The sequence below is a fragment of the Lissotriton helveticus genome, chromosome 9, assembly GCF_964261635.1.
Source record: "Lissotriton helveticus chromosome 9, aLisHel1.1, whole genome shotgun sequence".
Taxonomy (NCBI): Eukaryota; Metazoa; Chordata; class Amphibia; order Caudata; family Salamandridae; genus Lissotriton; species Lissotriton helveticus.
The window spans coordinates 1,273,864,962-1,273,883,422 of NC_136070.1; the positions used below are offsets into that span (position 1 = coordinate 1,273,864,962).

The 18,461-nt window shown below is 45.8% G+C and overlaps 1 long non-coding RNA gene across 1 annotated transcript in view; it reads right to left on the reverse strand.

Annotated features, from left to right (window-relative positions):
* Nucleotides 1-837: 837 nt before the first annotated feature.
* LOC144782466 (uncharacterized) overlaps nt 838-18,461 on the reverse strand; it is a 36,289-nt gene continuing 18,665 nt past the window's right edge. Inside the window, exon 2 of the long non-coding RNA XR_013601156.1 lies at nt 838-2,001. This is a non-coding gene — a long non-coding RNA (uncharacterized LOC144782466). The remainder of the gene's footprint in view (nt 2,002-18,461) is intronic.

The window sequence follows — 18,461 nt, forward strand, 5'->3', positions numbered from 1 at the left end:
GATAGTGCCATAGCAACACATGACTTACAGCAGTGTCCCACTACCTGGAGGATGGATTACTTTCACACACTGCGTGACACCCCACATGTGGGTGTGATGTCAAAATCCACATGCATACACACCCATGGCGGCTGCAGGCTAAATACACACCCTACCATCATGACACAATAGTGTACAGTGATGTAACTGCCTACCAAACAAAGAGAGCGGAAGGGAACACACACTGTCTCGCACATCCCAGGACTGATATGAATGGCCAGGTGGTGTTCAGACCACCCAAGATGTAGTCTCTCATGGAAGGAATAGGGTTGAATCCCCTTAGATACAATGCACAAACTTGAGAGTCATGTGCCCAAATACCCTGCATAACAATTCCCATCATAGGGGTAGACTGTGATTACACACGTGCATAGTGGTGAAAAGTGTGAATGTGCCCCTGAAGGCATTTGTACATACTCAAAATACAAGTACAGTGAGTAGCAAGGATGGCACAGACGAATGAGCAGTAGACATCTGTGAGCAGGCATGGCCATTGTTGAAGGGAACCGTCACCAAAAAAGGAAATGTGCACACATGTCAGCACAACAATTGTGCAACTGTCTGCAGTGAAGATGTCAGGTGCCACAGAGGAAGGAACACTCCTTGGGACAATGCCTCAAGCCAAACTGAACACACACAACCAATGATTAATTGCAGAGACATTGTGATGGCACACAGATACCATGGTCCACCACATGACCATTAACAAAAAACATCTTTCCGAACCCCAAAACATTAGCAGGACACCAACTCCAGGAACCTCATCACCAACATCAAGTACCTGAAATGCAATAGTGGTGAACGTAAAATAAAAGGCTTTATTCAGCTGGAAAAAAATAGGATGTTAAAAATATGAGTCCGTGCCCAAATAAGGCCAATGGCCAGTTCACACAAATGTCCTTGGTGGGGGACGTTGGGTAGGCCGTCTAACCCTAACTTGCCTGCACATGGAGTACCTCATGGGATGCTGACCCTTGGGGGGGGGGGGCACTATCAGGGGCAGGACCAGGCACCGCAGGGACAGGAGTGGTAAGGGTAGGTGTGGTGGGTTCAGGGGTGGACGCATCCACCTCAATGGGTGGTGCAGCGCCGAAAGTGGACATATACACTGCGCAGCACACTGCAGCCAGTTAGTCCAGCCCAACCCCTGCACCGGAGGACACTATTGGAGTGGAGGGAAGAGGGCTGTGAGGAGTGCGGACTGTGACTCTGGATGCGTGTATGCAGTCTAACCCCAGCCCCTGTGTGTGTACCTGCAGCCCCCTGAGTGTGCGTGCCAGGAGGTGTGCGCTTCACCTTATGTGGGGGTGTGCTGCCTGTGTCTGTTGGGATGCGTGGTCATGCCCTCCTGCGTGTCCGTGGGACAGATATGGGAGAGGGGAGTGTGGATGGGTCCTTATGAGGGGGGCGGGGCGGACTGCTCCACGAGGGAAACTACTGCCGTCATTGATGATTCTATGGACTGCATAATCTGACGTACGTCAGACATCGTTGTTGACATGCCCTCCATGAAAGACAACAACTGTGTCAGGATTTGAGTGTTGGCTTGGACGACATTCAGCATCGATGTCTGACCAACCTGTAACTGGCGGAGTAAGTCCTGAAACTCCGCATTGAGGGCATCAGGGGTGGCAGGGGCTGCGGTGCCGGGGCTGATGGAGACGTAGGGGGCTACACGGACAGAAGGGACAGGAGCAACTGGGAGGGTGGAGATGGTGCTGGAGGAGGCGGGGACAGACTTGGTGATGCTGCCAGGTGTTGCTGCATATTCTCCCTCCTCATGGAAGTCCGAATCGGATCCAACGGCGTGGGATGAAGTGTTGCCTCCCAACAGGTCCGCAGACTGACTCCCCTCACCCTCCATGCCACTGGCTCCCTCGGACTCCTCCACGCTGGTGGCACTGTGGCTGGGTCCCTCCTCCTGGTCCGTGCAGCAGTCTCCTCCAGTTTCAGGTGAGGATTCTGTGGGCAAGGAGAAGAAACAGAAATGCATGTCACCTGTATACATCTGAGCACAAAATCAATAGGTCACAGTGTGGAAAAGTAAATTTTGCCATGTTCTGTGTCCCTACGCGTCCTCCATCATATGTTATGTGTGCATGATTAATATGCATATGTATTCCCCATGTTCGATTAAAGACGCAATTACAGTTGTGTCCATCTCTAGTATGTCAGTTTCCAGTTCTCGTGAATACTACGAATATCAGGCCTCTTTAAAGTTACGTTGCCACGTTTCTCAGTGTGCACGTTATTCCATTGTAAAGTCCCCGTTTCTAGGCCTCAAAAGGGCCTGGACACCAGATTCAGCTTCTGTCTCCTGAGCCTCGCTGAGGAGCGATACAGCCCCCACCTGTATCCCTGACCCTTCACTTACTTCCTGCCTCACAGTGCCCGGTTCAGCCTGGCTCTGCCTCTGAGTCTGCCAAGAGTATGTTATGATTCCAGTTATCAGTTAGTCCTCCTTCTCTGCATTCCTAAGCTACTGAATCGCATCAATAGTTACCATCATAGTCTAGCCTTTGCGTCTCCATGTTGGAGAAATACTGTATTAATGATCATTTAATATTCTTCATCACGCACTACATGTAGAATAATGCATGCTCCAGTCTTAGAATCAAGTTAGCCTCTCCCCTCCTGACTCTTAGTTTATATCAACATGTTCTCTAAACATCAGATACTAGATACTGTTTAGGTACATGTCGCCCTGACTCTCCAGACTTCAGTCTCTGCTCCTAGCACAGAGTTCGTAGCCCCCAGCTTCTCCTAGTAACACGTCATTGCCAGTTTGCGCGCACCATTAGGTCAGAGGTCCCGGCTCCTTAGGTAGCCCCCTCCATGTTTCCGCCCCATTCATGACATATTCTGTTACGTTTGCATCACATGTCTATGTATACGCCCCTGTTACACCCATTTTCACCCTTATCTTTCGCGACTGCTATTGACCACACCCACTGCTCCGCCTATCGTATGTATTATAATGCAACTGTTTTAGTATATATGATCGTGTATTGTTATTAAATGTTAGCGCGCTCATCCCAGATCCAGCCCCGGCAGCTGCCGGGCCACGCTAGTCCTGTCGGGGCCCCCCTGTCAGGCCCTGCCATCCTATTCCTGTGCAGGTTGTCCTGTTCCTGTCCTTTCTGCTGTAATAAACCTGCAAACTCCTACTACCTCGAATCTTGACTCTTATTTATTGAGCTATCTGTTATTGCTAAGTCTAGACAAACCTAGATCCGGTATTATTTATTTATATACCACATAATGGCGCCCGAATAGGGACTTGCCCTTTCCCCACGCGTCGGTGAAGCCACGCCGACCCCCTGACCCTCTGCAGTCGTGACGGAACTCTTCTGCGCACCGGCAGATATTTCTGCTTTAAGTATCCCTCAGGCCCACGGAGGAGACGGAGGAGGCGGTCCAGCATCCAGACGAGACGGTGGAGGAACGCGGCGAGTCCCGACCAGAGCCCAAGCCGAGAGTCCAAGGTCCGAGGTATCCGGAGGCCCACCTGTAACAGAAGTTCGAAGTTCGTCCGTCCGGCGTCGAAGCAGTCCAGTCCAGTCCGAGGCCTTCCGTTCTTGCTGCCCGGTGAGTACCGTTGCTGGGGTAGTATCTAGACAGGGTCAATCTAATTGACTCTGGTCCGTGGGTTGGTGGTACACAGACCCACAAACGAAGTGTCCACTTCGGTGGATGCGGGTCCTGACGTGTCTCTTTATGAGACCGGTAAGTTTCGTACTGTTTCAGCAGTGCATCTAGTTTCTGTTCTAGTCAGTTCTGTTCTTGAGAAAATTCATGTATTCTGTTTTCCGTATTCCAGGTAGTATTCTGTTCGAACTGTTATTCTGAATGTTATTCATGTATTTTAATGTCGTGGTATGAGTGTGAAGTAATTATCGTGTTTATTGTGTATTGTGTTGTGTCCAGATTATAGTTCAGTCATGCCGCTCTTTTCAAAACTGCGTCAGTTAAAAACCAGAAAAGGTCTGCTAGAAGCAGCAGTTCCTGTCCCGCCTAGGGACAGTCCAGGTCATTTCATGTATCAGAAGCATGGCATAAGCGCCATATTGTATCTAGATTTATGGGTAGAGTATACCAAACAGTTAGAGGAAAAGTATAGATGGCCTGTATCAGGCACATGGGATGCCGAGTGAATCATGCGAGTAGAAGAAGCATTATGGAAAAAGAAAGCCAGACAGTCACAGAAAGATGCCATTGAGTTATGGCGCAAAGAATCTCATAAAAGAACCGAAAAAGAAATCAGAAAGTCAGAACTAAGTAGAGAATCCTTGGAACGAGCCCAAGAAAGGGAATTAATCGAGATTGGTGAACGAGTTAAAACCGAACAGTCAGACAGACAGAGGCATGCTCTTATTAAGGGTATGTATCCTCTTCTTGCCGAGGGCTTGCCAAAAGCGACCCCAGAGGCATCCAGTAATTTCCCGCCACCACTAGTTCCGACCAAGCTACGTCACAAACCGACCGCAGCTGATATTTTCATTTCGTCCTATTTGGACGACACAGTCCCAGAATATGCAAATCCCGCTCCGCCAGTCCCTGTAAATCAGGCACTTCCCGCTCCTCCAGACACCGGAGTACCTGTTACGGTACCCCCGGTCCAGCCCGCCATACAAGTCCAGCCTGCATTTCCATTTCCCACTCTGCCAGGACGAAGAGCATCAGTAGACGACTCTAGTTTAGGGGCCGCAGGGGGAGGTCCTCCAGGAACCCCGCCGCCACACAAGCGTTTAACGTTAGCCGAATTACATGCACAAGCGTCACAGCGTACGCCCAGATATCAGTCTGTTGCAGAAATAAGAAAAGCCCTTACCGAATGTGGCTATGATCCAGTTCCAGGCGAGGATAATATGGTTTTATATTCATTACGCGTGAGAAAGGTGACCGAGTATCTAGTCACCCTACCAGATATGAAAGAAGATCTAGACAGAATATATCGTTTCATCCGTACAGGGAATGATCCAGAAAGTATTAGTGAAGTCATGTCTCAAAGGAAAGCTGAGATCCAGCTCATGTTATTAAAGTTTCTGATTAATTGTTTAATACGAGAACAAGATTATCCGACCAAAGATCGAGCCGAAATGAAAATCCTGACAAGGTGGAGTGATAATATAGCCGAGGGCAAGCATAAGACCATCAGTAGTATAGAGAGTATGTACAAGAAGATTCGTAAAGAAATAATAAGGATACACGAACAACGTAAAGCAGCACAAGTAAGCGAGAAAGAAAGTAACTCTGATACTGAAGAGGTAGAGGACGAGAACCCCGCCAGAATAGCGTATGTAGGAAAATCTAGATTTCCAGATCGCCATTCACGTATAGAATACAAGCCAGTTTTTCACCATCCAGCATCAGAACAAGGTTCTCTAGAACAAGTATTTCAAGCTACCGATCACATTCTGAAATCACGAATCGGTTATAGTGAGTTAAGTACTATGCATGAACAAGAACTAGTCCGATCAGCAGTCCGATGGATTACTGATTCTACCACTTTTCCAGACGAAATAGTGGCCCAAATGTTTCTGAAAATGCCCCCAGCCGAGCAACGACTGGCGGGTATGTATATGATCCAGCACCTCATTACATTGTATGAGGATCAACATTCTGATCCAGGTCCGTTACACGATGTCCTGAACGAGTTACTCCAGTACAAATGGAAAGGTTTAGGTACCGATTTGATTAGTGTCATTCTAGAACAGCGCCACAAATATAGAACGTTTTTGAACCCGCATTTTGTTCATGTCTCACCTCCAGAAAGTAAACCCTTTTACATAGACAGACAGAATCCGTTACGAGAAGTGCATCCAATTAAGACAGACGGTGGTGAAATGCAACGAGTGTTTGTTTACACCCCGATCACAAAGATGGAACTCCTAGAGATGAAAAAGTTAATTCCCTGTCATGATAAAGATCCAGCAGGGTTCCACCGAGAATTAAAAGACATGCTCCGTATGGGAGAATACACGTATCCAGATATTATTAAAATGTTAAAGGTCCTGTTGCCCGCAGGGGTATATGAGAAACTCAAAGAAAAAGAATGGGAGGTGGGAGAGAAAAAGATCAATTGGACAGTCCTAGAAGCGGAAGACAAGGCACGAGTACCAGGTACCGGTCTTGGAGATAAATGTAAAGAATTACCAGAATTATTAATACAAGTTTTGCCTAGGTTATTGACAACTAGAAAAGAAGACTGGGATGCAATCTCAGCATGTAAACAGAAACAAGATGAAGATATTAGTGATTATTATTCCAGATTTGAGAAATGTTTTACCATAAACAGTGGCCTCAAGACAAGTAGCGAATCATACCCTCATCTTTTTGTTACTAAATTAGTCGAGAATTCAAGTCCACAAATTAAAAACCGAGTTTTGAAAGTCGAAAGTACCTGGCAAGCTAATACCCCGTCCCAAATGTTACAGATGCTTCAATATCACCAGAATAGAATCAGAGAAGAGCAAGATCACGAGAGAAAACGTATGAAAGACACGAAAATGAAAGTACTAGTTGCACAATCTGTTCCTCAAGACAGTCAGAAGAGGGGACCAAATCAAGCCAGTCATCCTGCAGCTCCCGTTAAAGGAAACTGCAATTATTGTAAACAGCCAGGTCATTTTATAAACGAGTGTGCAGTTCTGAAACACAACATAGCTACCGGTAAGACTAAAGAAAGACCACGTCCGCCTAGACAAGAACAAGTTACACAGACTCCTCAGTCACAGAATGCACCACAGACAGTTACTGTACCGCAGCCTATCGCTGCAACACAGCATGTTACACAGCAGATGTACCAGTATGCACAGTCTGAGTATCCAGAGTATCAGCCATATTCATGAAATAGCCTAGAGAGGGAGGTAGGCTTGCCTCTCATCGAGATACCTGTAGATCAAGAAGGTCCCTATGTCCACAGTCAAGTATTAGGGAAAGACAGAAAGTTTCTGATTGATACAGGGGCAAGTAGGACCACTATAAGTCACGCCGAAGTTCCAGGGGCTCCGCTCTCAGGCTCTAGAAATGTTTCCCTTGGATTTTCAGGAAAACCTATTGTAAATGAAATATCAAAGCCAGTTACTCTAGAAGTAGGTCCATTGTCCCGCACTACTGACCTGTTACTTACTAAGTCATGTCCAGAAAATCTATTAGGCATTAAGACACTGAAAGAGTTAGGTGCAGTTATATGCTGTTCCCCAGAGGGAATACGATTGTTCCTACGCGACTTCAAGGGTCACTATGTATTACGAGATTTTGATCCAAGATTGTCTAATGTTCCGCAGCATCTATGGGCGCACGGTCCAACTGATGTTGGCTTTATGCAAATCACACCCCATCGTGTGACTCTCAAGCCAGGTGTAGTCCTGCCACGAATAAGACAGTACAGATTGCCATCTGAGGCTGTAGCAGCCTTATCCAAAATTATTGACGAGCTCATGGCTCAAGGAGTAGTTGTAGAAACTGACTCCAATGTATGCAATTCTCCGATCATTCCTGTTATGAAACGTACTGATCCAAATGCACCCCCAGTATATCGATTAGTGATTGACCTCCGAGAACTTAATAAATGTATTATTCCCCAGTACCCAGTTGTCCCAGATATCTCTTCCCTATTGACAGCCATTGATTCCGAAGCCACATTTTTTACAGTCATAGACCTCAAGAACGCGTTTTTCAGTGTCCCCATTCATCCAGACAGCCAGTTTCTTTTCGGATTTTGTTTAAATGGAAGGAGCTATATGTTCACACGCGCTCCTCAAGGTTTCACAGAAAGTCCTAGTATTTACAGTCAAGCACTCAAGAGACAACTAGACAACATTCACATGCCAACTGACACTGCCCTGCTCCAGTATGTCGATGATCTACTGATCACAGCCCGTTCTGAACGTGCTTGCGAGCGAGCATCACTTACAGTCTTGTATTTTCTCGCCGAGATGGGGCACAAGGTGTCCCCTTCGAAGCTTCAATTCTGTGTCCAGCAAGTGGTCTACTTAGGACACTTACTGTCCAAGAGGGGTAGGCAGTTGACACCAGACCGTATCCAGTTAATAGCGAGTCTTCCTCAGCCCAAGACCCAGAAGGAGGTACGTGCTTTTATTGGCCTTACTTCTTATTGCAGACAATGGATTCCTCAGTATGCATTTCTAGCTAAACCACTGATACAGTTAACGACACAGGAGGCAGCCGTATCGACTGTCCTCCCTTGGACATCTGAACATACACTTAGTTTCAATGAGTTAAAGAAAGCTTTATGTCAAGCTCCAGTTCTAGCAACACCGAACTACAGTAAGTCTTTTACACTTTTCGTCACTGAACGTGAAGGTACAGCATTATCTGTTCTCACACAAGATCAAGCAGGACAATACAAGCCTTGTGCTTATTTTTCGAGCACATTAGATCCTGTAGCCCAGGCTCTGCCTGCGTGCCTTAAGTCAGTTGCAGCCACAGCACTTGCTATCAGACAAAGTGATTCCATAGTATTAGGACACTCCCTGACAGTACAGGTTCCACACTCCGTGGAAGTTCTTTTAAACCGAACACAAACTCAGCACTTGACAATTGCACGTTTAACAGGTTATGAATTGACACTGTTCCAGCCACACATAGAAATCAGACGCTGCAACGTTTTAAACCCTGCTACATTGTTACCATCAGTTACTTTGAATCCTGCCACACACGACTGTGTGGAAGTAGTTAACATCATGACAAAGCCAAGACAAGATCTGACAGATATTCCATTACCAGATCCCGACCTGACACTTTATGTGGATGGTTCATGTATGAGAACAAGTACAGGAGAACTAGTAGCCGCGTATGCAGTGACTACTGACACTGAAGTTATTGAAACACACCGTATTGACACCCTGTCTGCTCAAGCAGCAGAGCTAGTTGCTCTGACTCAAGCCTGCATACACGCCAAGAACCTGAAAGTTAATGTTTATACAGATTCACGTTACGCATTTGGAGTCGTACACGACTTCGGAGTGCTCTGGCAGGAGAGAGGTTTCATGACTTCTCATGGAACCAAGATTCAGCATGGTCTCCTTATTCAGGCTCTGTTAGATGCCATACATTTACCGACATCCATTGCTATCATGAAGTGCAAAGCACATACGAAAGTTACTGACACTATTTCTCAAGGTAATGATCTAGCAGATCGCACAGCCAAACTTACAGCTCAGACACCAGACATTCCAGTTGATAAGACACCGACACACACTCCAGATCCGACTACATGTATGACAGTTAAGGACCCCACTCAAGATGTCATAGATATCCAGTTACATGCTACTCCCGAGGAAATCAAGAAATGGTCCGAACAAGGAGGGGTCCAGACAGATCAGGGATGGGTAACGAAGGGTAAAGCCACTTGGTTTCTCCCCGACTCCATGGTTCAAGTCATTATCAATACCGCACATAGTCCAGCACATTTAGGAGAAAAAGCTATGTTAGACAGTATCCAGAATATTTGGTTCAACAAGCATTTACGAGCTGCAGCCAAGCAGAAAGTCCGTACCTGTATGATATGTTGCCAGTTTAATCCAGGTAAAAGTGTCCCGGTGGAACAAGGTGGATTCCAGCCCCCTGACCACCCTTTTGAAGTCCTCCAGATGGATTACATTCAGATGGAGCGATGTCGAGGTTTCAAGTATGTCCTTGTAGTTGTATGCGCTTTGTCCAGGTGGACGGAGGCATATCCAGTTCCAGACTACACAGCCGCGACCACTGCCAAGCAGTTGGTTCGTGAGTTCTTCCCCCGTTATGGACTCCCTAGAGTCGTATATTCTGACAACGGCCAGCCATTCTCATCTGAACTCATGAAACACGTGTCCCTTTTGTTAGGGTACCAGTGGAAGTTCCATTGTGTACGCCATCCTGAAGCAGCCGGTCTCGTAGAGAGACATAATCAGACCCTGAAAATTCGAATTGCAAAGGTTTGTCAAGAGAAAGGTGTGGACTGGCTAGTAGCTCTGCCGGTCGCCCTGTTCTATATGCGCATGGTCACACATTCCAGATCAGGTCTGTCCCCGTATGAGGTCGTTTTCGGCCGCCCCCCTAACATGTGGGGTACTCCTAGACCCCGAAGTATTACCGATGTTTCAAGTAATATGCTGACAGATTACCTAGCTTCCTTGATGTCTGCCCTCAACTCTTGTCGTTCACAGGTTGCCGCCGCATTTCCAGACAATACCGAGGTGGCACCGCATGAAATCGTTCCCGGATCCATGGTCCTAGTGCGAAATTTCGATCGTTCAAGTCCGCTGGAGCCTCGCTGGAAGGAGCCCCGACAGGTCCTCCTGGCCACCCGTACAGCCGTGAAGTTGGAGGGACGCAAAGGCTGGGTGCATCTTTCGCATATCAAAAGGTTTTATGGATTGAAACCAGTTTCAAAGAACATTTCCGAGGATTTAAAGGACTGCCAAAGTACTATTCTTAAGGACTGTCCCGCAAAAGACACTGATACTGCACCCTCCCTGTTAGAGAAAACTCCGCAACAGGAGTATAAGAAGAAGTTAAGGTCTAGTAAAATAAGTCAGCCAGTTTGATTGTCTAAGTCCTCCCCTAGGTGAAACGGTTAGACCGGTTTCTGACATGTATAAAATAGACCCCCATAGTGAGAGAGTTAGTCAAAACTCAATCCGATGTATCGTTTTTCTATGTTTCATATTATTTCTCAGTATTATGATTTCCTGCACCAGTTATGCGTTTTATCTGTATTTTCCAGTTCCTCATGTAAATAAGTCTTCTAATGTTACAGTAGAGCACACGTTTAGTGATCTGCCTCCTCATGAACTCTCTTACCGCCTCGCTATGCGTAACAATTCTTTTATCCGCATGTTACATTATTCACACCAGACCAGCAATGCCACTAATTGTTGGGTGTGTGGTCGACTCCCCCCTTTCCAGACCCCGAAGGGAGTTCTGCCACTCTTTCCTTATCCGTTTTCACATAATGGTTCGTGTGGAGCATGGTCCACGTTAACGTCATCTTCAACAGATAGGTCTTTTCTTAACAGTACATGTTTCCCAGACAAGCAAGGTCTTCCCCACAGAACAGGGTTAGATCTAGAAAACGAAGTTTACAATTTAGGTAATTATTCTTCGAATTTCATGGTCCTGAATGTTCAGTCTGATTCCACTCCAGACTTACCTGCTATTTCAGTACTACCAGTCAAAGGCGAATTATGTGTTAGAAATAATGGTTCCGTACATGTAGGACACAGCGATTGTACTACTATTGTCAAGTACAGTGACAGTGGGAAATCTATTTTCAAAGCTTCACGTCATTCTTATTTTATTTGTGGTCAGACCGCATATGTTCGTCTGCCCCTCGATTGGGAGGGAATCTGTTACATTGCCTTCCTACTGCCACCTGTTTTCCTAGCCCCATCTGATTATCACAGAAACACACATCTAGTACACCTTAGACATAGAAGGGAGATTGAGTCCCCAATTGTCGATTATACTGAAACTGCTCTAGAACAGTATACAGATTTCAATAGAGGTTTCTTCTTCTTTATAGGACCTATCCAGAATAGTAAGCTAATCCGTAGGTTAACCAGAACCCTTGAAGCTGTAGTAAATGAGACTGCCTCTGCTCTAGGTAACTTAACTGAAGAGCAATCTGCTATGAGATTTGTCGTTTTACAGAATCGTCTCGTCCTTGACGTCATATTGGCCGATAGGGGCGGGGCCTGTAGAGTCATCGGATCTAGTTGCTGCATTTTCATTCCAAATAACGCGCCGTCTGTTTATTCAGCTATAACCAGACTCCATAAAATTGCCCATCTGTTACACCAAGATCCAGGCACCTGGACATGGTCCGGTTGGTTCTGGAATATAATTTCCGCTTGGGGATGGAAAGTCTTGTCCTTTCTAGGTATTGCAGTAGCGATCATATTCAGCTGCTGCCTCTGTATACAATGTGGCCCTGCGATTTGCGGCATTTGTGCTACCCCTTGTATTCCTAGTCCCAAGCCCCGTTCTAAATCCCGTTCCAAGAAAATTCGAGACGAGCAAATGATACTGTATGAAATGATAGACGGTATCATGAATATTGATGTTTCCTGATGGAAACGTAGTGACAAGGAGGGAATGTGGAAAAGTAAATTTTGCCATGTTCTGTGTCCCTACGCGTCCTCCATCATATGTTATGTGTGCATGATTAATATGCATATGTATTCCCCATGTTCGATTAAAGACGCAATTACAGTTGTGTCCATCTCTAGTATGTCAGTTTCCAGTTCTCGTGAATACTACGAATATCAGGCCTCTTTAAAGTTACGTTGCCACGTTTCTCAGTGTGCACGTTATTCCATTGTAAAGTCCCCGTTTCTAGGCCTCAAAAGGGCCTGGACACCAGATTCAGCTTCTGTCTCCTGAGCCTCGCTGAGGAGCGATACAGCCCCCACCTGTATCCCTGACCCTTCACTTACTTCCTGCCTCACAGTGCCCGGTTCAGCCTGGCTCTGCCTCTGAGTCTGCCAAGAGTATGTTATGATTCCAGTTATCAGTTAGTCCTCCTTCTCTGCATTCCTAAGCTACTGAATCGCATCAATAGTTACCATCATAGTCTAGCCTTTGCGTCTCCATGTTGGAGAAATACTGTATTAATGATCATTTAATATTCTTCATCACGCACTACATGTAGAATAATGCATGCTCCAGTCTTAGAATCAAGTTAGCCTCTCCCCTCCTGACTCTTAGTTTATATCAACATGTTCTCTAAACATCAGATACTAGATACTGTTTAGGTACATGTCGCCCTGACTCTCCAGACTTCAGTCTCTGCTCCTAGCACAGAGTTCGTAGCCCCCAGCTTCTCCTAGTAACACGTCATTGCCAGTTTGCGCGCACCATTAGGTCAGAGGTCCCGGCTCCTTAGGTAGCCCCCTCCATGTTTCCGCCCCATTCATGACATATTCTGTTACGTTTGCATCACATGTCTATGTATACGCCCCTGTTACACCCATTTTCACCCTTATCTTTCGCGACTGCTATTGACCACACCCACTGCTCCGCCTATCGTATGTATTATAATGCAACTGTTTTAGTATATATGATCGTGTATTGTTATTAAATGTTAGCGCGCTCATCCCAGATCCAGCCCCGGCAGCTGCCGGGCCACGCTAGTCCTGTCGGGGCCCCCCTGTCAGGCCCTGCCATCCTATTCCTGTGCAGGTTGTCCTGTTCCTGTCCTTTCTGCTGTAATAAACCTGCAAACTCCTACTACCTCGAATCTTGACTCTTATTTATTGAGCTATCTGTTATTGCTAAGTCTAGACAAACCTAGATCCGGTATTATTTATTTATATACCACAACAGTGCAAATCATGCCATGCATCATGAGTAACAGCCAGATACCTCTGCTCATCTTTGAGCCCTTTACTGCCCAGTTGGTTTAGACACAATGCTACTTGGACACAAGGATCCAAAGAACACACCAGGCCACAACTTGAATGAGAAATACCCAGAGAAGCTAGTTTTTGTTTACAGGAGAGCAGATCAATACAATGAAGTGATGCCACCTCTTGTTCACCATGAAAGAAACAGTAGTGTTGCCCCTCAGGGCAAACTAACCCACCTCACTCCCCAAGGTGTCACCACACTCAGAGCGCTGTAAGTACATTTGTCATAAAAAATTTTTTTTCAATGTTGGTACTTTGGGACTCATGATACTTTACACAATCGACATGTATTGAATGTGGTAAATTGCCATTTTGTGAAAAGAACACTTATGTGCCTGCATGAAATATGTCTCACAGGGAAGTGCACACTAAAAAACATTTCCACCTTCATTGAAAAAGCTGGCACTGTTCCAAATAAAAACTTGTCAGAAACAAATGGCGTTGCAGAATGTCCACTTACATGGACCAACGTAGGTCTTGATGTCTTGAAACTCCTTAGCTTGTATCATCGACAACAAAGGACTTTCAAGAACTCAAGACCACTGTGGGAACATGCATATGGAGATCAAGCCACACCATTTATCGCTAACACTGGCTTCTTTGAAAAGGTGCCAGCGTCTTCCATAAAAGTGGAAATGTCGTTTTGTGTGCACTACCTTGTGAGACATCTATCATGCAGGCACATAAGTGTTATTTCCACAATTCGACAAATGAACACATTCTAAACATGAAGAACTTTTAACAAGTGTTGTGAGTGGCAAGGTACAATCATTTATGTGACACAACTTTAAATATGTCAGTCCTCCGTTCCCGGATGACACAGTTGCCTGCACATAAAACCTGCTGGCTGTCATGTGGAGTGGCACACATGTCCCAACTCAGGACAATGCTTAAGCTAATGGGCCTGCAATTGGGATGGACAAAATCATTTCTGCATTGTGAACACACCCTTATCCCCAGGCAAAATGTCGACACAGATGTCTGCACATAAATATAAAACAGTGTTGCATCTGAACAGTGTCCCTCAGAGTAGGAGTTTGAATACCAGGAAAGCAGATTCGGACGTGCAGCTTTACAAACTCTGCAAAACGAGGACCATAAATTGAGGAATAGTAAAATGTGTTATTTACAGTGCTTGGAAATGGCTGGCATAGGGTATGAAGCACTATATACACAAAGCAGATTAAGATATGCTTGTCAGTCTTTGAGGTAATATTGCCACTTCATTAGAAATAGGATTTTGTGTTTCTTTTTTCCACTCCACCAAGCCACCCTAGTGGAAGTTCTAGGGCAGCGTCCAAATCTTCACCGAAGGTTAATGAAGGGCTAATGGGTCCAATGTACTGGATGACCCACATGAGGTGCAGGCAGTGACCAAGGGCAGGCCTGTCAACGGGCCACAAAGGTCCTGTCATAGGGTCCTGTTACATCACAGAAAGGAGGCAAAGGAGCTTCACTCTTTCAGAAAGACCAATTTGAGAAGACGAAACATGTTTTCCGTATAAGCAAGCCACCATAGTTTCATTGGCTATACAGCCAATGGAAAGGACAATTTGTTAATAACCATCTACCAGAAATGTTTCCTGAGGAAGAGGTTAGGGCAGACGGAACCTCAAGGCCCCCTTGTTCTTAATCCCAAAAAGTTTCGGAGGCAACCCTCAAGCTACCCCAAGTAGACTGGTTATGAATCAGTCCTACCACCCCAATCGAATGGCTCACGGCCCCTATTATCAAACACAACTCCTCGAACGTTGCATGAATATTTGCAGCCTTTTCTTTTTAATGTTCATGTTACAGTGACAATGATTTATTTGAAAGGGGATAAATGTGATAGAATAGTCTTGTGGGCCCCATCCACTTTTCTGAGGAGTTTTGTATTTTTGTATACCAATGTTCTTCAGTTAATAAGAACTGTAGATCAGTGAGGGGGCACATGGAGTGCTGCTGTCAATGCAGATGTTCAACATCCAGTTGGATGCTGGCATGTTCTGGATTTGGTGACACTGAGTGCAAAGAAGGGCAAAGCACAGGGCGGGGACCCATTCAAACTTACTGGCATTCTCGCTTTTACCTGTCCTGTGCAAGCTAAACGAGAAATTTGTGAATAGGCAACTCACGACCTTTCTGGAGGAAAACAATGTTTGGCACCCCAACCAATCGGGTTTTAGAGCCCAACACTCCACAGAGTCAGCTCTCCTCCTTACCGCTGAAGCCCGACGCTCTTGAACGTATATATGGCCCCCCTGATTGAACTAATATCCTTTAAGATCAACACCATTTCCTTTGCGGATGATACGCAGCTCATCCTGGTGCTGGACAACGTCACAACAGAAGCAGAAGAAAATCTTAAAAACTGCCTCTCAGCCACCTTTGAATGGATGAGTAACAACCACCTGAGGTGTAACTCAGGAAAAATTGAAATTTTGCCTTTCGGGCAACAAAACCAGTTCAGTCCAAAGCAGTGGTGGCCTGAAGAAGCCATTGCACCCCCTAACACAATCAATGCAGTTAGGAATCAAGTTTGATGCCACTCTGTCGTTCAAGCAACAGGCCTTAGGCGTGGCTGGTACCTGTTTCAACATCATTAAAGGTCTGAGGAAATTCTTTGACCTATTACCACTCTCAGCCAGACAAATGGTGGCAGTTGCCCTTATAACATCTCGGCTGGACTACTGCAATAATTTATATGCAGGAACGAACAAAGCAGTTTTGCACAAGCTGCAGATGGTCCAGCATGCAGCCACCAGACTGGTGCTGAGCTGGCCCAGGAAATCTTCGGCCTCAGCGGCGTTGGGCGCCCTCCACTGGCTACCTATTCATAAGCGTGTGTTGTTTAAGGACCTAGTTATCACTTTCAGGGCCTTTCACTCACGAGGGCCCAAATATCTTCAAAAGAGCTTCATGCGATACTTTCCATCCCGCAACCTGAGATCCACCAACGCAAACCTGCTGATCATTCCCACCTTCAGACTGATCACAAAGGGAGGGAAATCTCTGGCAGTCATAGGTTCTAAGGCTTGGAATCAACTCCCCCCTCCTCTTCGTCAAATCACCTCCGAATCAGTCTTTAGGAAATTACTAAAGACTTGGATCTATAGCCTTCCTGACATACGGTGTAAAGCCTTAATCTGAATGTCTGGCCCCACTGACATGAGCAGTTAACCAGCTTTTCCATCATCAGGGCGGAGGGGGAGGGGGAAGGAGGAGGGGGGAGGGGTATACCTACTGGAGATAGTGGTCATATATTTATGTAAGAAAATCCTCCCAGAGTTCATGGGTATCGTAGTGGATTCAGGTTATGGTTTGTTCTTGCTGTTGAGATACTGAAAGTAAAGCATTCTAACATTTGCCTCTGTTTCTTTGATAGACATTAAGCTCTTTTATATGATAACGTCCCAAAAAAACACAGCTTTAGCAAGCAAGGTTCAAAGCAGTATCGTCAGTTTCAGTTAAGATTTAAAAGAAATACAAAGATAAAATAAAAGCAATCACATAAAACTCAATATTGAGGCCAACATTTTAAAGATAAGAATGAATCTAAACCAGTAGTTCTTATTCTTTTGATTTCTGTGAACCCCCCCCCCCCTGAATCATTAATGGAATCTAGGGACCCCCACTGAATCATTAGAGGAAGCCAGGGATCTGGACCTAAGCATTTCCAATTATTTAAACAGAAAAGCAATAACAACAAAAATACATAAACCTGCATTCATCAAAGAAGTACACAAAGGATGAAATATGTTATTTAATTCACAAACAAATATAAAGAAATGGGAAGGTTGGAACTTTTCTGAATTCAATTGAGGGCCCCATCGTCCATACTATTTTCTTTTCACTAAGCGCATCCTCATCCCCCGGGCGATATTTTGCGGCACTAGACCTCATTGACATGAACTTCATGCACGGTAAGGCCATTAACCCCTTGGCCGCGGGTCTGATTCCCCCGCTGGGCTAGGGGGCGGGGGACGCGCACAGCGCCCCGGTGCTCATGACGAGGTCAGCTCGTCATGAGCCACGGTGCTCGTGTGCTCAAGACGAGCTGAGCTCGTCATGACCACACCTGTTCCTGTAGAACGCTCGCACAGCAGGGGAATTAGAGCAGCGTGCGAGCGTTCCAAAGGTCATGACGAGCTCAGCTCATCATGAGCACACGAGCACCGTGGCTCATGACAAGCCGACCTCGTCATGAGCATGGGAGGGGTTAAAGCGGAAACAGCCAATATCTTCCGAAAAGTTTGCAGAGCCGAAGTCAGGTGAAGAATAAGAGGCAAGAAATGCCAGTGAGAGGCCACTAAGTAATCAAAAGACAAGCCACCCATTCTGGAGTTCTCAATTATCCTGTCATATAACTGGGCCTGCTCCGAAGAGCAGAGAGCCCGCGCTAGTTTGTAAAAAGCAACTGGGACTGGTGTCAGAGTGTTTTATATGTTAGCAGAGCAACTTGAACGTGGCTCTCTTGCGCACAGGAAACCTGTGGAAAGAATTCAGACAGGCCGTAGTCCAACTCCTCTTGGTAACATTACAAATCAGTAAATCAGTCTTGCTGCTGAATTTTGAACAGATTGAAGGTGGATGAACGAGTAGTTAGCCATTTCTAAATATAGAGCATTGCCGTAATCTAGTCTGCTCATAATCAATGTGTGTACAACATTCTTCTGCCACACCGTGAGGATCCACCGAAACCACCTGCACAAGCGCAGGAGTCCAAAACACACCCTGCACACAGCATTTACCTGATCCTGCATAGAGGAGGAATCATTGATTAGAAAGCTAAATTCCCGACTACCATCTTTGGTCTTGGAACAAGGCCTATGAGCATAGGCCACCAGGAGTCGTGCCAAACTCAACAAGCCCCACAAAAGAGCATGATTTCGGTTTTGTCCGCGTCGAGTTTCAGACAATGTGCCTGTATCAACTTTGCTACTTCGTGTCTCTGCATGTCTCTCATCGATAGAAATAATGAGCTGAGAATCATCAGCGTACGTAAGGGTCTATAACCCCCAGCCA